This window comes from Macaca thibetana, chromosome 14 (assembly GCF_024542745.1).
Source record: "Macaca thibetana thibetana isolate TM-01 chromosome 14, ASM2454274v1, whole genome shotgun sequence".
Lineage (NCBI taxonomy): Eukaryota > Metazoa > Chordata > Mammalia > Primates > Cercopithecidae > Macaca > Macaca thibetana.
In genome coordinates, this window is record NC_065591.1 from 109,547,830 (window position 1) to 109,562,991 (window position 15,162).

Consider the following 15,162-nt stretch of genomic DNA (forward strand, 5'->3'; position numbering starts at 1 on the left):
TGGATATTTAGGGGGTATTATTTTGCCATGTTATATTAAGACTAGAGCCATCATGAGAAACAGCAGATGTTTTTATTGTTTAACTCAAACAATAAGCTTATATATTTTGGATACTTTTCTTCAAAAACAAAGGCATATAATTATTTTAACAAAGGCTTCATATGCCCTCTGGAATTCTTTGACAACTTGAGTATAAATAGGGTGTTCATAAAAGGAATCAATACTGAACCAGGTCAGTGTGAAAAACTTAACTTTTGGTATTATATAGCTAATTCAAGATTGACCTTCTTAGTACTTCCTTATCGGTTGGGGGAGGAAAAAACAAGGATCTCCCTGCTTCCCTCCCTGCAATTTATAATTGATTTTAATATTATAGAAAAGGTCCTCATCTACAAATCAGAAATCCTAGGTTCTTGTGTCATCTCTGTCTCCATAGCCAGCTGTGTGATCTGTGACAAGTCACCTTTGCCTTTCTGGACCTCAGTTTCTTCACCAGTGAGGTGAAAGAGTTGGGCTAGAATGATCACCAAGATCTCTTCCTAAGACCAAACACAAGGTAAATGCAAACAAATATGCACATTCCCCCCTCCCACCCCACATAGGTGTATAGGGTGTACCCACAAATGTGTGCAGGCAGAGAAACAGACGCTTTTATGCACAGATATTCAGAAACTAATAGGCACAAAAAAACATTACACAAAATAAACAGTGTTGGCTTCAAATATATCCACGTACATCTAAAATTCCATCTTCTTGAGATGGGATGAATCATTACAATTCATAGAGTATGATGCCTATATTTAAAAAAATAGCATGTGTCATTAAACTACCCAGGTTCTCCTTAAACCCAAATTCTGTCTGCTGGGCTCAGAAGATGTCTAGGTATGTTTGCCACTTACTCTCTCATCATTCTGGATGATAATATCATGGCTCTAAGCTCACTGGAGCAAAGGGTCGAAAGCCCTGGGGCTCTGACAGTACCGATGCTGCCTCTGAGGTCCCATTGCCCTTGTTCAGGCTGCTGTCTCAGCAGTGACTTCAGGATGGTTGGTCAGGGGCTGTGGAAGCCCCCAGCAAGGCAGGAGTCCCTGGAAAACTGTACCTCTCTCCCGCTGTTCTTTCTCAGCTCACAACTCTGAAGTCGGTTGAGAAGCCAACCCAGAGAGGGTCCATGAAGTCCGGATTCGATGGAGCTGAAGCTCATTGTCACATTTCTCTCTGGAGAGTGGTGGTGTGGAAGGTATGAAAACTGAGAGAGATAGGGAAAAAAAGAAAGTGCAATGAGTGGAGCTAAATTTGCTGACTTCCCAAGTCTTCCGGCATTTCTTCTGGCCCATGGGTCACTCACAAATGTGCTTATCACATTTTATGAAAGTGTTTTCTACGCTGGAAAACCTTCACCCTTCTCAAGTACCCAGTGCCCCTTTTTTCACCTGTTTAAGGCTTCCCATTCAGCAGGGCCTGGTCAGGTACCCCCAGTTATCCCTGACCAGGCCTCCTCTGGGCTCCCACTGCCTCAGACATCTACTTGGCCCATGGATCTCATCCCTTTGTCTAGAATTGTGGCTATTTATGCACGTGTCTGACTTGTCTCCTCTTCTAGACACTGGGCTCTGACCCTTTCGATTTGTACATGCAGGCCCTAGCCTGGTGCCTCCTGACTCTAGGGGAACACTCAGTAAATGTTGATTTAGTGACCAGATGGGCTCATTCTTACAAGGTAGCAGATATCTGATTACAGCCTCACATGCCATGCCTTCCAGAGAGATGTCCTTTAGCTGGGATCAAAGCCTTAAGCTTGAAAGTTTTTTTTGTTTTGTTTTTTGTTTTTGTTTTTGTTTTTGAGATGGAGTTTTGCTCTTGTTGCCCAGGCTGGAGTGCAGTGGCATGATCTTGGCTCACTGCAACCTCCACCTCCCAGGTTCAAGTGATTTTCCTGCCTCAGCCTTCCCAAGTAGCTGGGATTATAGGCATGCGCCCCTGAGCCTGGCTAATTTTATATTTTTAGTAGAGATAGGGTTTCTCCATATGGGTCAGGCTGGTCTCGAACTCCTGACCTCAGGTGATCCACCCACCTCGGCCTCCCAAAGTGCTGGGATTACAGGCGTGAGCCACCGCACCCAGCCGAAAGTTCTCGTGTGAGAGTTTCCGGTCTCTAAGAGTGAGCATTTGGCAGGACATTAGACCCCGCAGGAGTGCTGACCCCTAAAACCAAAGAAGTCTCAACAGTTCCTGCTCAGCCTGCATCACTGTGGTCTTCACAGTTGTCATCTTAACCCTGTAGGCAGCGCTTTTAGGTTCCAGAGGCTTTATGTTTTCGTCCATTTCAGATTCTCACCAAAAAGGATCTGGATACATACGCCAGAATTGTTTTGATCATTGTATAGATGAAGAGAGTGAATATCAGAGGAGCCCCAGAAGCAGATTTGGGATGCTTATACCATGACACTTACACAGCTCAAGCTTCAGGTTCCTTTTGGGCCCTAGTAACGTGTTCACATGGTCAGATATGAAAACATTTGTAGAAAGTTTAACTACAGTCAATCACGGCTGCTACCCTTCTCTGCTCTGGCTTCTCGGTGGGTCTGGTGAACATTCTGAGGGGATCTAACTCTGGCTTGGGATTGGTGGGATGTGTTTATATGGTTGACAGGCCATGCATGTACTTCCAGGGCAGGGAAAGGCTTGTAGGAACTCTCCTACCACCGACTGGGCCAACTCACCGTGCTTTGTGACATGAAGTTGCAGAGCCACAAGTTGTATCACAGTATAACTGTGGCCTCAGGTGCCTGCACCAGAGGTGTGTGTGTAGTGTAGGAAAGACAAAGTTTGAAATGCATGGAGCCAGAAGCCAGCCTGTGTAAAGCTGTGAGCAGAAGTAATGTTAAATTTTTTTTTTAATTTAGAAAGCATTTTTGAGGTGTGTCAGTTAATACAAATATTATGCTATCTGTCTGGATTTCATGATGGCATTTATCAGTTTTCTCAAGATTTGTAACTTGTTGCATTTTCTTTTTATCGTTCTAAATTAATAATCACATTTGATTATTAATATGTTAATAATCATATTTTACCTAATTTTGTATTCGTAATTGTGTATTGTTTTCCTTAGAGAGGTCTAAGCTTCCAGCCCTCAATGGTCTAAGCTTCCAGCCCTGCAAAACCTGAATCCATCCCAGGAGCTTTCCTTGGGTCACACTGTGGCCAGGGACTAGGTTCTTTGGATTCTAGCCAGGGCTCCCCTCTTGCCTCAGAGGTCTTGAGTCTGTATGTCAATCATGTGTTTGTACAGTGCTGTTCACACAGAAGCCCCCTTGCAGAGGTTCTCCTCCCCAGAGAAGAGAAAGTCAAGGCCCAGGCCCATGGTGGTGACCTTGACTTAGATGATGAAAGTTCTCTTCCTAGAAAGTCTGGCCATTTCACCACGGGCTGGACTTGCCAGTCCATGCGCTGGAGGATCTCGGGACGGGAGACACCTTGGTGCTGTCCTAATGCCTTCCACATTCTCTCTGCAGGGCAGCATCCCTCCTGTCGCTGTGACTGGCCACCAGCGTTGTGGACCGAGACCCTCCTCAAAGTCCAGGAGTTGCTACAAAACGCTAGCAAGCCCTCCAGCCACTCTGAGCAGGAGAAATGTGCTGCCCAGAAATTCCACCTGCTGGAGGCCAAAGCCACGGCTCCTGGGGTGCCCCAGTGGTGAGCGGGCTGCAGTTTGGGACAGGGAGGCTGAATAAAGATGTTGTCTGGAGACCATGGGGAATGTTGGCTCCTCTGTCACAGAATCTGAGAGGGGGCAGTGCCTTAGAGCTCACCTCACCTGGCACCATCTCACACCCACTGGCTTTCTACACTGACCCAACAGGTATCAACTCAGTCTCTCAAATGCTGCCAGGGACAAGGGGCTTGCTCCCCACACAGACATTTATCTAATTTCATTGCCCACAGTCATGCACACAGGCTTTTCTTTATCAAGCCCAAATCTGCCTTAGCTCTCTGCAGTTCAAAGGATGTGCCCAATCTCAACCAAATGGCAGCTATTCAAATATTCGAGAACTGCTACCGCAGGCCCCCACACCTTCCTTTTGCCAGGCTGCATATCTTTTTTCTTTTCTGACTAAATTTATAGACCTTTCCCTGTTCTGGTTTCCTTCTTTGCTTATATTCAACTTTAGCAATATCTCATCTGGGCATGGTGGCTCACGCCTATAACCCCAGCGCTTTGAGAGGCTGAGGTGGGAGGGTCACTTGAGCCCAGGAATTCAAGACCAGCCTGGACGATATAGAGAGACCCATCTCTACAAAAAACTTTAAAAATAGCCAGGCATGGTGGCGCATGCCTGTAGTTCTAGCTACTCAGGAGGCTGAGGTGGGAGGATCGCCTGAGGTTGGAAAGCTGAGGATGTTAGTGAGCTGTGATTGTACCACTGTATTCCAGACTGGGTGACAGACTCTGTCTCATAACATTAAAAAATAAAAATCTCTCTTAAAACTGAATAGACTCATGCATCCAGATGAGGTCTGAGCAGCTCCAGTCCAGCAACATCACCCCCTCAATAGGTAGCTGATCTTCTCTTACTGTTGTCCAATGTTTTGTTGGCTTTCCTGGGCTGACATGCCAATCACTCTGGACCACTATCCCATGAACTTCTACTGAACTGGCCTCCTCGGCCTGTAATCCTGATGTGGATGATTTGAGAGAAAACATGATCCCATTCATCATTTGGTGAAAGTTGGGAAATGAGGTGTTGCCTGGGTCGAATGGTACTTACTTACACAATGGGGGGCTCAGAATGTCATCTAAGGTCCTAGTCCAGCCCCAGTGAGGGTGGCAGAGCTCAGCTAAGAATGCAGCAATAAGGTTCCTATTCAGGCCACAATGACATTGAAACCTAGCATCTTTACCAAACTTGACCTTATTTTTAATAAACCCAGCTGAAAACAAAGAAAAGATCTAATATAGCATTTCACAAGTGTTTCACAAGAAGGTAACAGGTGAGGTGCAGAAAGTGATCTATGCTCAAATAGGTTTGGAAAAGACTGGAATAAGCAAAGGTAAATAGGTTTTTGTGGGAGTTGTTTTTGTTTTTGTTTTTTACTGCAGGCTTTAACACACTGGTGGGCATCGTCAATCTCCAAGTGGTACAGTGTGAGGTTTTTGGGGATCTATTTCCCGCTTCTCCCGGTTAAAAACTCTGTTCTTTCACCGTTTCCGGTCCACACTTGGCCTGGAGGAAGTACATTTTATTGGTTTACTCATTGTTTTGGCAAGTCTGTGCCCAGTCCCCGTGCAAGGAGTTCCCTGATCCCTGGAAAGTCTAGCACAGAGTCCCTGCCCTCACGGAGCTTGCATTCCAGTGGAGAAGAAGATGTTTAAAGAGCAACATAGGGAGGCCTACATGCTCAGAGTTGGCAGGTCAGAGTGTGAAGGGACCTGGGGAGCATCTCCTGCAAGTTCCTTGTTCTTCCCAGGAGGAAACAGTGGCTGGCAGGTGAAGGGCATCCCAGGTCACATGGCAGAGTCAGGGCTTAGGTCCAGGGCTCCTGGCTGCCTGACCTGTGCTCAGCTTTGTGGTGTTTACCTCCCTCCCAGGCCCTGTTGCCCTCAGTCTCTCGCCCACCTTGTTCATCACTCCATCCTCAGCACCCAACGCAGGTCTTTGATGACTGTTTGTTGAATGAAGCTATGATGATGTGGCTGGGTTAGATGATCTTTATAGTCTCACCTACAGCAGGGGTTCGATGAGTCTGTGAAGAGAGCTGCTTAAGCTCAGAGAAAGGAGTGGTCAACAAAAACCAAGGGAGGATGTGAGTTGGGCTTGAACAATGGGAAAGATGTGCAGAGAGGCATGGAAAAGGCCTCCCTGCGGGGTCTCAGGAAAGCTTGACTCTGCGGTGTGTGTCTACCCATCTGAGACACCCACACACCCGGCACACGGCAGTTCAGAGTTGTGTCCTCAAAGACTCATCGATCCAAACTCTAAGCTGAACTGGCTGGCCAACTGTTTGTCTGTATCAGCCAAAGTATCTTCTTCTTTTGGCAAATTATAACCAGAGCCCTGGATTCCTACTAATGACAGTGATTATAATTGAGTGCTTGCTGTGGGCCCAGCACTATGCTAATTCCTCCAGATGCATAATCTCAAAACAACCCTATAAGACTGGTATGATTATTATCAACCCCATTTTACAGACAATGAAACTGAGACATAGAGAAATTAAGTTCTCCAATTCACGCAGTCAGATGCTCAAGGCAGTCTAATTCTGTGTATTCACATTGATGGTGGTAGTAGTGTTTCTGCTGTTACATTTTTTAAAAGTTTGAACGTGGAAAATTTCAAGTATATACAAAAGTGGGGAGAATTGTAAAACGAATCACTATGCACTCACTTCCCAGATGCTACAAGAGTTGACTCATGGCCAGTTTTTTGTTTCATCCATGCTCCCCTCCCATCACCATGAATTTTTCTGAAGCAAATTTCATGTTATATAATTTCATCCATTGATCATTTTGTGTGCATCTCTCAAGGATGAGGCCAAGTCCTCATTCTCAATCACAATACTTTTTGCCTCCTGACTGAGAAGTTCCTTGACCAGGGGCACCCGCTTCCCCCAAGCCACACGCCAGATTTCAGGCTAGCCACTGCCCCACACAGTGGGCATAGAGGCAACAGGCCCAGGGGATAGGCTGTCCCCAGCTCCTCACCATGCAGCCTGAGCAAATGGCATCTCTCTGCCTCCTCAGAGTGAATTTTTATCGCGGAAGCCCCTGCCATCGGTCTAGTTGCTCTGCAGATGGGGAAGTGGATGTGGTGGCTGCTTGGTGGGGTTGTTGACACAAGGATGAGTCTTTCTTGGCCAGGTCTGTCCTAGGCTCCAACCCTGGCCTTGCCCCTAATCTCAGTGCCTACTTCAGAATGATTTGTGGGGTGGGAGGTCTCCTCTGCCTGGGAGGGGATGACTCCCTACTCCGCCTGGCCTAAGAGCAAGAAGTAGGGATGAGATGGAGCCAAGAACCTGGAGTCAGAGATTCACTGCACTTCTCATGAGCTGGGAGGACCAAGTCTCACCTTTTTGATCTGTGGAAGTGGGAACAGAACCCCGACCCTGCAGCATGGCTGTGAATGTCTAAGGAGATGGGCAAGTTGTCTCCGGGGAGTTGTTTAGCTAGAGGAGGGCACAGTACCTGCCATGGCCAGCAGGTGTCGCCCAAAGACGGAGTACGAGAAACCTTTGGGCGGGAGGGGGGCTCCTCCATGGAGATTGTCTTTCAATATTAAATACAGCTGGACTTGGAAGAAGTGGAAGAAAATTCAGCCTGAAGGGTTTCTCCTTTGAAAACTCAGTCTGGTTCTGGCTTTCATTGGAGTTAAAAAAAGTGGAGCTTTGCAGTTTTCTTTTCCTTTTTTTTTTTTTTTTGGATTGCTCCCTCTGTCACCCAGGCTAGAGTGCAAAAGTGTGGTCTCGGCTCACTGTGACCTCTGCCTCCCGGGTTCAAATGATTCTCCCGCCTCAGCCTCCCGAGTAGCTGGGACTCCAGGTGCATGCCACCACACCCAGCTAATTTTTGCATTTTTAGTAGAGATGGGGTTTCACTCTGCTGGCCAGGCTGGTCCTGAACTCCTGTCCTCGTGATTTGCCCGCCTAGGCCTCCCAAAGTGGTGGGATTACAGGTGTGAGCCACCACGCCCGGCCTGCAGTTTTCAAAGTATGCTCACATGAAGATCCCACAGCAAGACAGGCATCAATATCCCCATGTTACAGATGAGGAAATTGAGGCTTCAGATAGCAAGTGACTTGCTGATAATTATGCAGGCACTAAATGACAGAACCACTAAGTGACAAAATATAGAATTAGAAGGCCTTCAGACTCTATATTCTGGGCAATCTGCCGACACGTTCCTATGGGTCAAACCCTTAGGAGGAGTCCTAAGACTGTGGCTGGGCAGTCCCTGCCCCTCTCGAAAAGTTAATAGGCGCATGCCCGAAGCCCCTGGCATGGGACATGCTATCCGTTGACAGCATTTACCATCTCTGGGTCTCAGTGGCTCCGAAACCACACAGCTACACATGCACACAGGCACAGGTGAGGAGGAGAGAGAGATCCCAGGCTACAGAATCTTGGATCTGTTTTTTCTATTTCCCAGTATTTGGATGTAAGAAGCTTAGCATAGGTCTGGGGGCTGGCATTTGGGAAATCTTGGTCTAGAAGATAAACTAGAAGGTTTATGTTCTGTAGTTTCATAAACACTATCCACTTAAGCTTGTCAAAAACACTAATCAAGTGTCTGGCATATACTTAATAGTCAACAAAAATTTGCTGAATAATAAATGGCTGAAAAACACGCAATCACCCAGCCCAGCAGAAGCCTTGGTGAACATTGCTTCGTCCCTCACCCATTTTACATGTTCATAACACTTTGTGGCGTACATATCTCGTTTACACACATGATCTCATTCAGTCTCTTTAATGAGTTGGATATCACAAACCCCATCTCACAGATGAGAAAACCGAGCCTCCGAGACACTAAAGGACTTCCCTAGGGCTGCCCAGCTGGTCAGTGACCGAGCCAAGCTCACGGCCATGCCTGTCTATCCTGCTCCAGCAGCTCTGCCACTGCCCCGCCCCTGCTTCATATCATTTCCACTGCGAAGTTTGAGAGGAGGAAAAATCCTTCCAGAGAGAATGAATCTTCCACATCTGTTGGGGATGCCTCAGATTCAGGAGAGGCGACCTTGGAAGCTTGCCCTGAGACCCCAGGCTCAGGAGAAGTCTTGGGACAGGTCCTGGGAGGCCAGCTGCCACGTCTGCACTCCTGGAAAGTGCAGTGTGGGAAGGGTGGGAGCTATGGGAAGGCGGGGGAAGGGCGTGGCTCTGATGGCTGGAGAGGACATCCCGCCTCTCTGGCCCACTGCTGGATGTGACTCTTCGGTCCTCCGCGGAAGGAAGCTCCAGGCCTCCACACAGGGAACCTGGTGTCTGCCTCCCCCTAGTGCCACAGGACGGGATGGTGGCGCGGCAGGCTGCTGTGCAGTGCAACATAGACAGCGGCCAAATTCTCCACTACACAGGTCCTGCCCTTCACCCCAGTCATGTCTCGCAGTGAAGCCGGAGGCTGGGCTCACTCCCTGCCCCAGCCTGTGTCCTTGCCAGCCTCTAAGAACTACTGGAGGAGATGAATGGTGTCCTCCAAAACAGACCTCTGATTCTCAGCTGAGGAGGCCGAATCGCTGCGCAGGGCTCCAGATGCCAGGTCCACCCACGCACCCTCCTGGGTTGCCCTGCTTCTCCCCAGTTCCAGCACAACTAGCAACGCACACACTCTCTCACACGCATTCACATACACACTCACACATACACACTCACACACTCACACACACACACATTCATATACACATAGTCACACACACACATTCACACACACATTCACATATACACCCACACTTACATTCACATGCACACTTACACATTCACACGTTCACACACTCACACACACATTCACATTCAGTCACACACACACATTGACATACACACATTCACACACGCACATTCACATACATACATTCACACACATTCACTCACACTCACATTCACACACACATTCACACACTCTCATGCACACACATTCACATACACACACACATATTCACACACGCAATTGCACACACAATCACACAAGTAACACATTCATGCACACTCATACACATGCACACACTCATGGATGCACAATCTCATACACTCATCCACACACAATCACACATTCACACACACATTCACATACACACATACACACACATTCACACACGCAATTGCACACACAATCACACAAGTAACACATTCATGCACACTCATACACATGCACACACTCATGGATGCACAATCTCATACACTCATCCACACACAATCACACACACATTCACACACACATTCACATACACATACACACACATTCACATACACATTCACACTCATTCACATACACACACATTCACACTCACATTCACACACACACTCACACACACATTCACATACACATATTCACACACGCACATTCACACACATTCACACACACACATTCACACACACACATTCACATACACACATTCACACATTCACATACACATTCACACACATTCACATACACACACATTCACATTCACACACGTTCACATACACTCGCACACATTCACATATACATATTCACACACACATTCCCATATACACCCACACTCACAGTCACATACACACATTCACACACACATTCACACACAGTCACACATTAACACACATTCACATACACACACACGTTCACACACACATTCACACACTCATGCACACACATTCACATATACACATACACACACACGCAATTGCACACTCACACAATCAACACACATTCACACACTCATATACACGTGCACACACTCATCCACACACAATCTCTCACACACACACACATACATTCACACTTCGTATTTCCTAGTATTTGGATGTAAGACGTTTAGCTCACATACACACACATTCACACTCACAGAACTCACATATACTCACACACAATCTCACACTCACGTACACACACACACACACACAAAGGAGAAACCTATAATCAAGAAACTTTTTTCACAAACTATCCCTGCTTTGGGTATGGTAGTCATAGACCACCCTCCGCTGACTTTGAAGTGAGGACTCCACGGCTGAGCTGGCAGAAGGCCCAGGAGGCGGGGCAACCCTAAGGCTGGGCCAGCCAAGTCTACGCTGTGGCCCACGTGGTGCCCGGGAGTGCGTGGGGCTGCGACCCATGGCTGCACCAGCCTCTCCCTAGACCTGGCCAGTCTGAGGGCGGACTCAGGGGCCTTTGTCCTCCCTGAACAATTTGTCCTGAGAAGCAAGCACGGGACGGAGCTTTCTCAAACGCGGAAGCATTGAAGGAAGGGGCAGTGATACCTGGCCGGGCACAGGAAAAGCCGCAGCGTCGCCTTAACGCTAAAAAGAGCCTCAGAGGTAATCGACCTCACGCAAAGAATGTCCACAGGCTAAAGATAGTTTCTCCATTTAGGGAAACTTAGTCTCCAAGGGAGCTTGCACATGCATAGTTCATTATTGGCTAAGCCAGGGCTCAAACCCAGGTCTGCTGATTCCAAAGCCTGTGACCTTAACTGTGAGGCCAAGGAAGAAGGGATCATGCACACCTCAGACCACCCCAGCTGCCTACCCTGGCCCAACAACTTCCTTGCTCCTGGGGGCATGGAGCAGGGGCAGGGGCGGCCCACCTGCTGGGTAATCAATCACTCCTTCATTCCTCTAGGCCACCAGTCACATGTGCACTCAATGAACATGTATGGAGGGTGCACTAGGTGCCCAAAGGGGGGCGAGGTACTGGGATCAGTGGGTGAACTTTCAGATGCAATCCCTGCCCTCATGTAGCTTATAAGCAGTGGGGCCTCAGATGTGAAGGCAAGCTCAGAATTCACGGGATTCGGGGTCCCCTGGCAGGTGCCCAGGGTGCTAGAGAGAGCAGGTCAGGAACACTCTCGGAACAGCAGAGGCCCAGCCTGGCCCGTCTCACTCCTGCCCCCTGGGGCGGGTGTCTGCGGCCTCCAGGCTACTCCTGGATGATTTTATCGGCTGTGTTGGGAGCATATGGTCCTCGGACATAAGGCCTGAAGTAGTATTTACTGCAGAGCAGAGGACACCGGGCTCCTGTGTGGGCTGGGTTTGGCACGCACTCGGTTACTGATTGATGGGCCATTCAGGAAACAGAGACCACAAGAGAATTCAGCGTGCTCCTGGCTCGGGGCCAAGCCAGCCTCATCTCCTTTGCTTTGTCAAGTGTGTCTTTTTGTCTGCCTTCATCACTTGCTGGGCGCCTCTGTGTTCACTGACAGGAGGACGCCAAGCATGTATTTGCAGGGACTGTGGGGGTGTACCCAGCTTTTCTCTAAGAACAGCTATCCAAGGGGCGGGAGGGAACAACGGGGTCAGCCACAGCTCTCCCCTTACCCCTTCCCCTGAAAAGTTACAGCTCCTTGACGTGTGAGCTGAAGCTTGGGACTTTTGTCTTGTGTCTGTTTTTTCCAAAGCCAAGTCCAGAGACAGACCAGGGCCTTCCCAAGGTCACACAGCAGGCCAAGAGCAGAGCTGGCAGTGAAGCCAATTTTCCATCTTCCACAGTGTGGTCTGCGCACAGCTGCAGGCAGGGCTTCCGGGGCCACAAAGTGCTTCCCCAGCTCAGGACGTTCCCCTCTTCTCCCCTCCCTGCTGCCCTGCTCACCGGGGGGAATTCCTCTCAGTGACACCAAAGAAGCCCTTTGGGGAAGTGACAGTGAGCATTTCTTGAAAAGGGAACCAAGTTTAGACATCTAGAGACAGTAGCAGCCATGGTGACTGGAGGCCTTCTGGGGCTGAGGAACTTCGGGGTGTCACTCAGGGTGACAGCAGGTAGCCCAGCAAGCCCATAGGAGCGGGACAGGCCAGGCTGGGCCTCCACTGTTTCAGGACTGTTCCTGACCTGGTCTCACCTGCACCCTGTGAAGGGAAGCTCAGAATTCAGGGAGATTCGGGGTCCCCTGGTGGGTGCCCTGCCCTGGTCCCCTGCCCTGCCAGGGGACCCCGAACCTCCCTGAATTCTGAGCTTCCCTTCACATCTGAGGCCCCATGCCTACAAACTGAAAATCAAATCTGCCAAAACAGGGCTTGGGGAGCTGCCACTCCTGAACACAGCTCGTCCCAGTCCATTCTAGACATGAGGTCCATCCACGCCTGCGGGAGACCCCTCCCTCGGCCTCCCAAGGCCACCTTCTTTGCCCCTCCAGTGTCAGGTTGAAGCTCTGGGAATGAAGGTTTGAAGTTGTAAACCGGATTTCTTCCCAAGTCCTCAATCACTCAACGGCAAACTATGAAGTGTCTGCAGCCTGTGGCTCCTCCTGCAGCCAGACCTGGGAGCGGGCATTGAGTCTGAGCCCCGGGTTTCTTCCAAGGCTAGGACACTCGGGCCCCTCTGCGGCTCTCCCAGGGCAGCCCTGGGCTCAACACTGCCCTCCCCATGTCCCGGAAGGAGGCTGCTGTGGCCCTAGCTCTGAGGCCCAGGCCCAATCCATCTTCCCAGCCAGTGACTCGCTCTGACAACAGGGCCGAGCTGCCGTGGCATTTGCCTCTGATCTCCGCTGCCCAGGCATTTGTCAGGCAGCCTGCGAGGAATGAAGAATGGGCGCTTGGTGAGGCACAGATTACCCGCCCCAGAGGCCCTTGCTGAATTGCAGTTCAGAGCTCAGCTGCCTGGGGCCACGGATCAACAGGGAGGCGACTAACCTTCCCCGCAGCCAGCCCCTGCCGTGCCGAGCAGAGGGAGGGTTGAAGCCGGGAGAGCCTGGGAGGAGACTCTACACCACCCCCTGCCCTGCGCCTTTCTTCACACAACACCCCTCACTCCCTCCACTCCCAGCCCTGTCTGTCTAGGCAGCCCACTTCCTTCACTAGAGGCAGCACCAGTGGAGACGCTCAGTTCTTTGGAGCACCCCTTCCTTGCTCCCTGTACAAGAGAGAGTTCAGAATTGCTGGGGCGGGGTGGAGATTTCCCCTGATGTCCCAAAGCATTTAGAAAAACTGGAGGCCTATGCCAGGGGCAGCCTCACCCTGGACAGGAGATCAGCCTGTAGGAGCTAGAGACTGGCCTATCTGAGGCTCTACTTCCTCTGATGGGGAAGTCCAGGCCACCCCGTCAGGGAGGGCCTGCCAGAACCCAGCAGAAGCCCTTCTGCCCCCATGCCCACAGGGCTCTTTGGAGCTGTGCAGAGGCTGGGTGGGTTTGGGCGGTGGACGCTTTAGCAAGGGATAGGGGTGGGACTGGCTGCTGGCTCACAGGCTAATTCTCCTGGCCCTCCCTGGGCTTCCTGCCCAGCTCTTCCTGTTCATGGGTACTGTGAAGAAGGCCAGGACTCAGCGGACTTAGCAGAGACCCTGCAACCCCATTGCCCAAGGCCAGCACCTCTGGGCCTGGGGGCTCTGGAACTGCTCTCCCAGGGGCTGGCGGGGCAGAGCTACCTGTCCTCTCCCCAGAACGTGAAACAAGTCCAGTTTCCCTTGGGCCCTCACCTGCTCCACCTCCTGCGTTCCCCTCACCCTCGCCTGGCCATGCTCACCTACTAAGCCGTGACTGTCACCTTTTGCTCCACTTTGAGTTCACCTGGGGAGGCAGAACCACCACCGACGTCCCATCAGTTGAATCAGACTCACTGCAGCTGGGGTGAGAAGAGCTACTCAGGCAAAGCCTCTTTCCCCTCCCTCCCCACAAACGTCCCTGCTTGACTTCTCTGCCCCTCCCCATGTCCTACTGTCGTTGATTTACTCAGACTACAGGGTTAGAGGCTCGCCGTTCCCCAGGCTTTGGGGAAGATATGTAGATCACGTGGGGTCTCTGCCTCTGGGAAGGAATGAGCACTTAAGACTCCACAGCCAAGAATTACCCCAGAGTGGGGCAAGTGCTGTACCTGGGGGGGTGAACAAGCGGAATGAGAAGAGCTGAGGGCTTTCCTAGGAAATCAGGCCACCAGACGGACCATTCAGGAGCCCCTCCTCCCGGCAAAGGCCCTTGGAAAGGTTGAGTTGAAAACACGCTATTGGAGGGGATTCGGCGCAAGCCACATGCTCCCTCTGGTGGTCAGAAAGGGAATTGCGCCCTCAGACGGAGGCTGTCGTGGTCGGAGTTGTGTGATTAAGAGTAATTCACCCAGTCATTTCCCAGGCTTGGTACATCTTTGTGACTCAATGCAGGTCTGAATTGTGGAAAATCCCAAAGTGAAGCGAAAGTTCAGTAACTGCCAGCCCACGTGACCTTTCTGGAGAGGGAAGGGAAATGTTCACAAGAGTCCTGGCGAGGAAGCAAGTCCCAGGCCTCTGAATGCCACCTGGGGCCATGGGGCTCATTAAGCCTCGGCCTGCAGAGGCCACCCCCCAAGCCTCATATTCAACCAGGCTTGGGGAATCTGGGTACGTGGTGGTTTGAAAAGCCCCTCAGGTTCAGACCTGATAAAGCCTCACATTTCATAAGGAGGGAGGACTTGAGGCAGGGTCAGCGAAGGGAAGTGACTCATCCAGAGCAGGTGAAATTTCCCTTTGAGGGTGGCAGGCTGGATTGTCCTCTGTATGGAACATTCTAGAAACTTGAC

General features: G+C 50.2%; 1 protein-coding gene and 1 long non-coding RNA gene across 2 annotated transcripts in view; one reads left to right on the top strand and one right to left on the bottom strand.

The window, feature by feature from the left end:
• The window catches only part of IL10RA (interleukin 10 receptor subunit alpha), a 442,741-nt gene that overhangs the window by 245,498 nt on the left and 182,081 nt on the right, over positions 1 to 15,162 (top strand). The gene's annotated exons all lie outside the window — the stretch shown is intronic.
• LOC126936079 (uncharacterized) lies at positions 120 to 14,566 on the bottom strand. The gene is made up of 3 exons (XR_007719379.1): positions 14,485 to 14,566; positions 14,137 to 14,235; positions 120 to 1,249 (listed from the first exon to the last, which is right to left on the bottom strand). It is a non-coding gene; the product is annotated as an uncharacterized LOC126936079 (long non-coding RNA).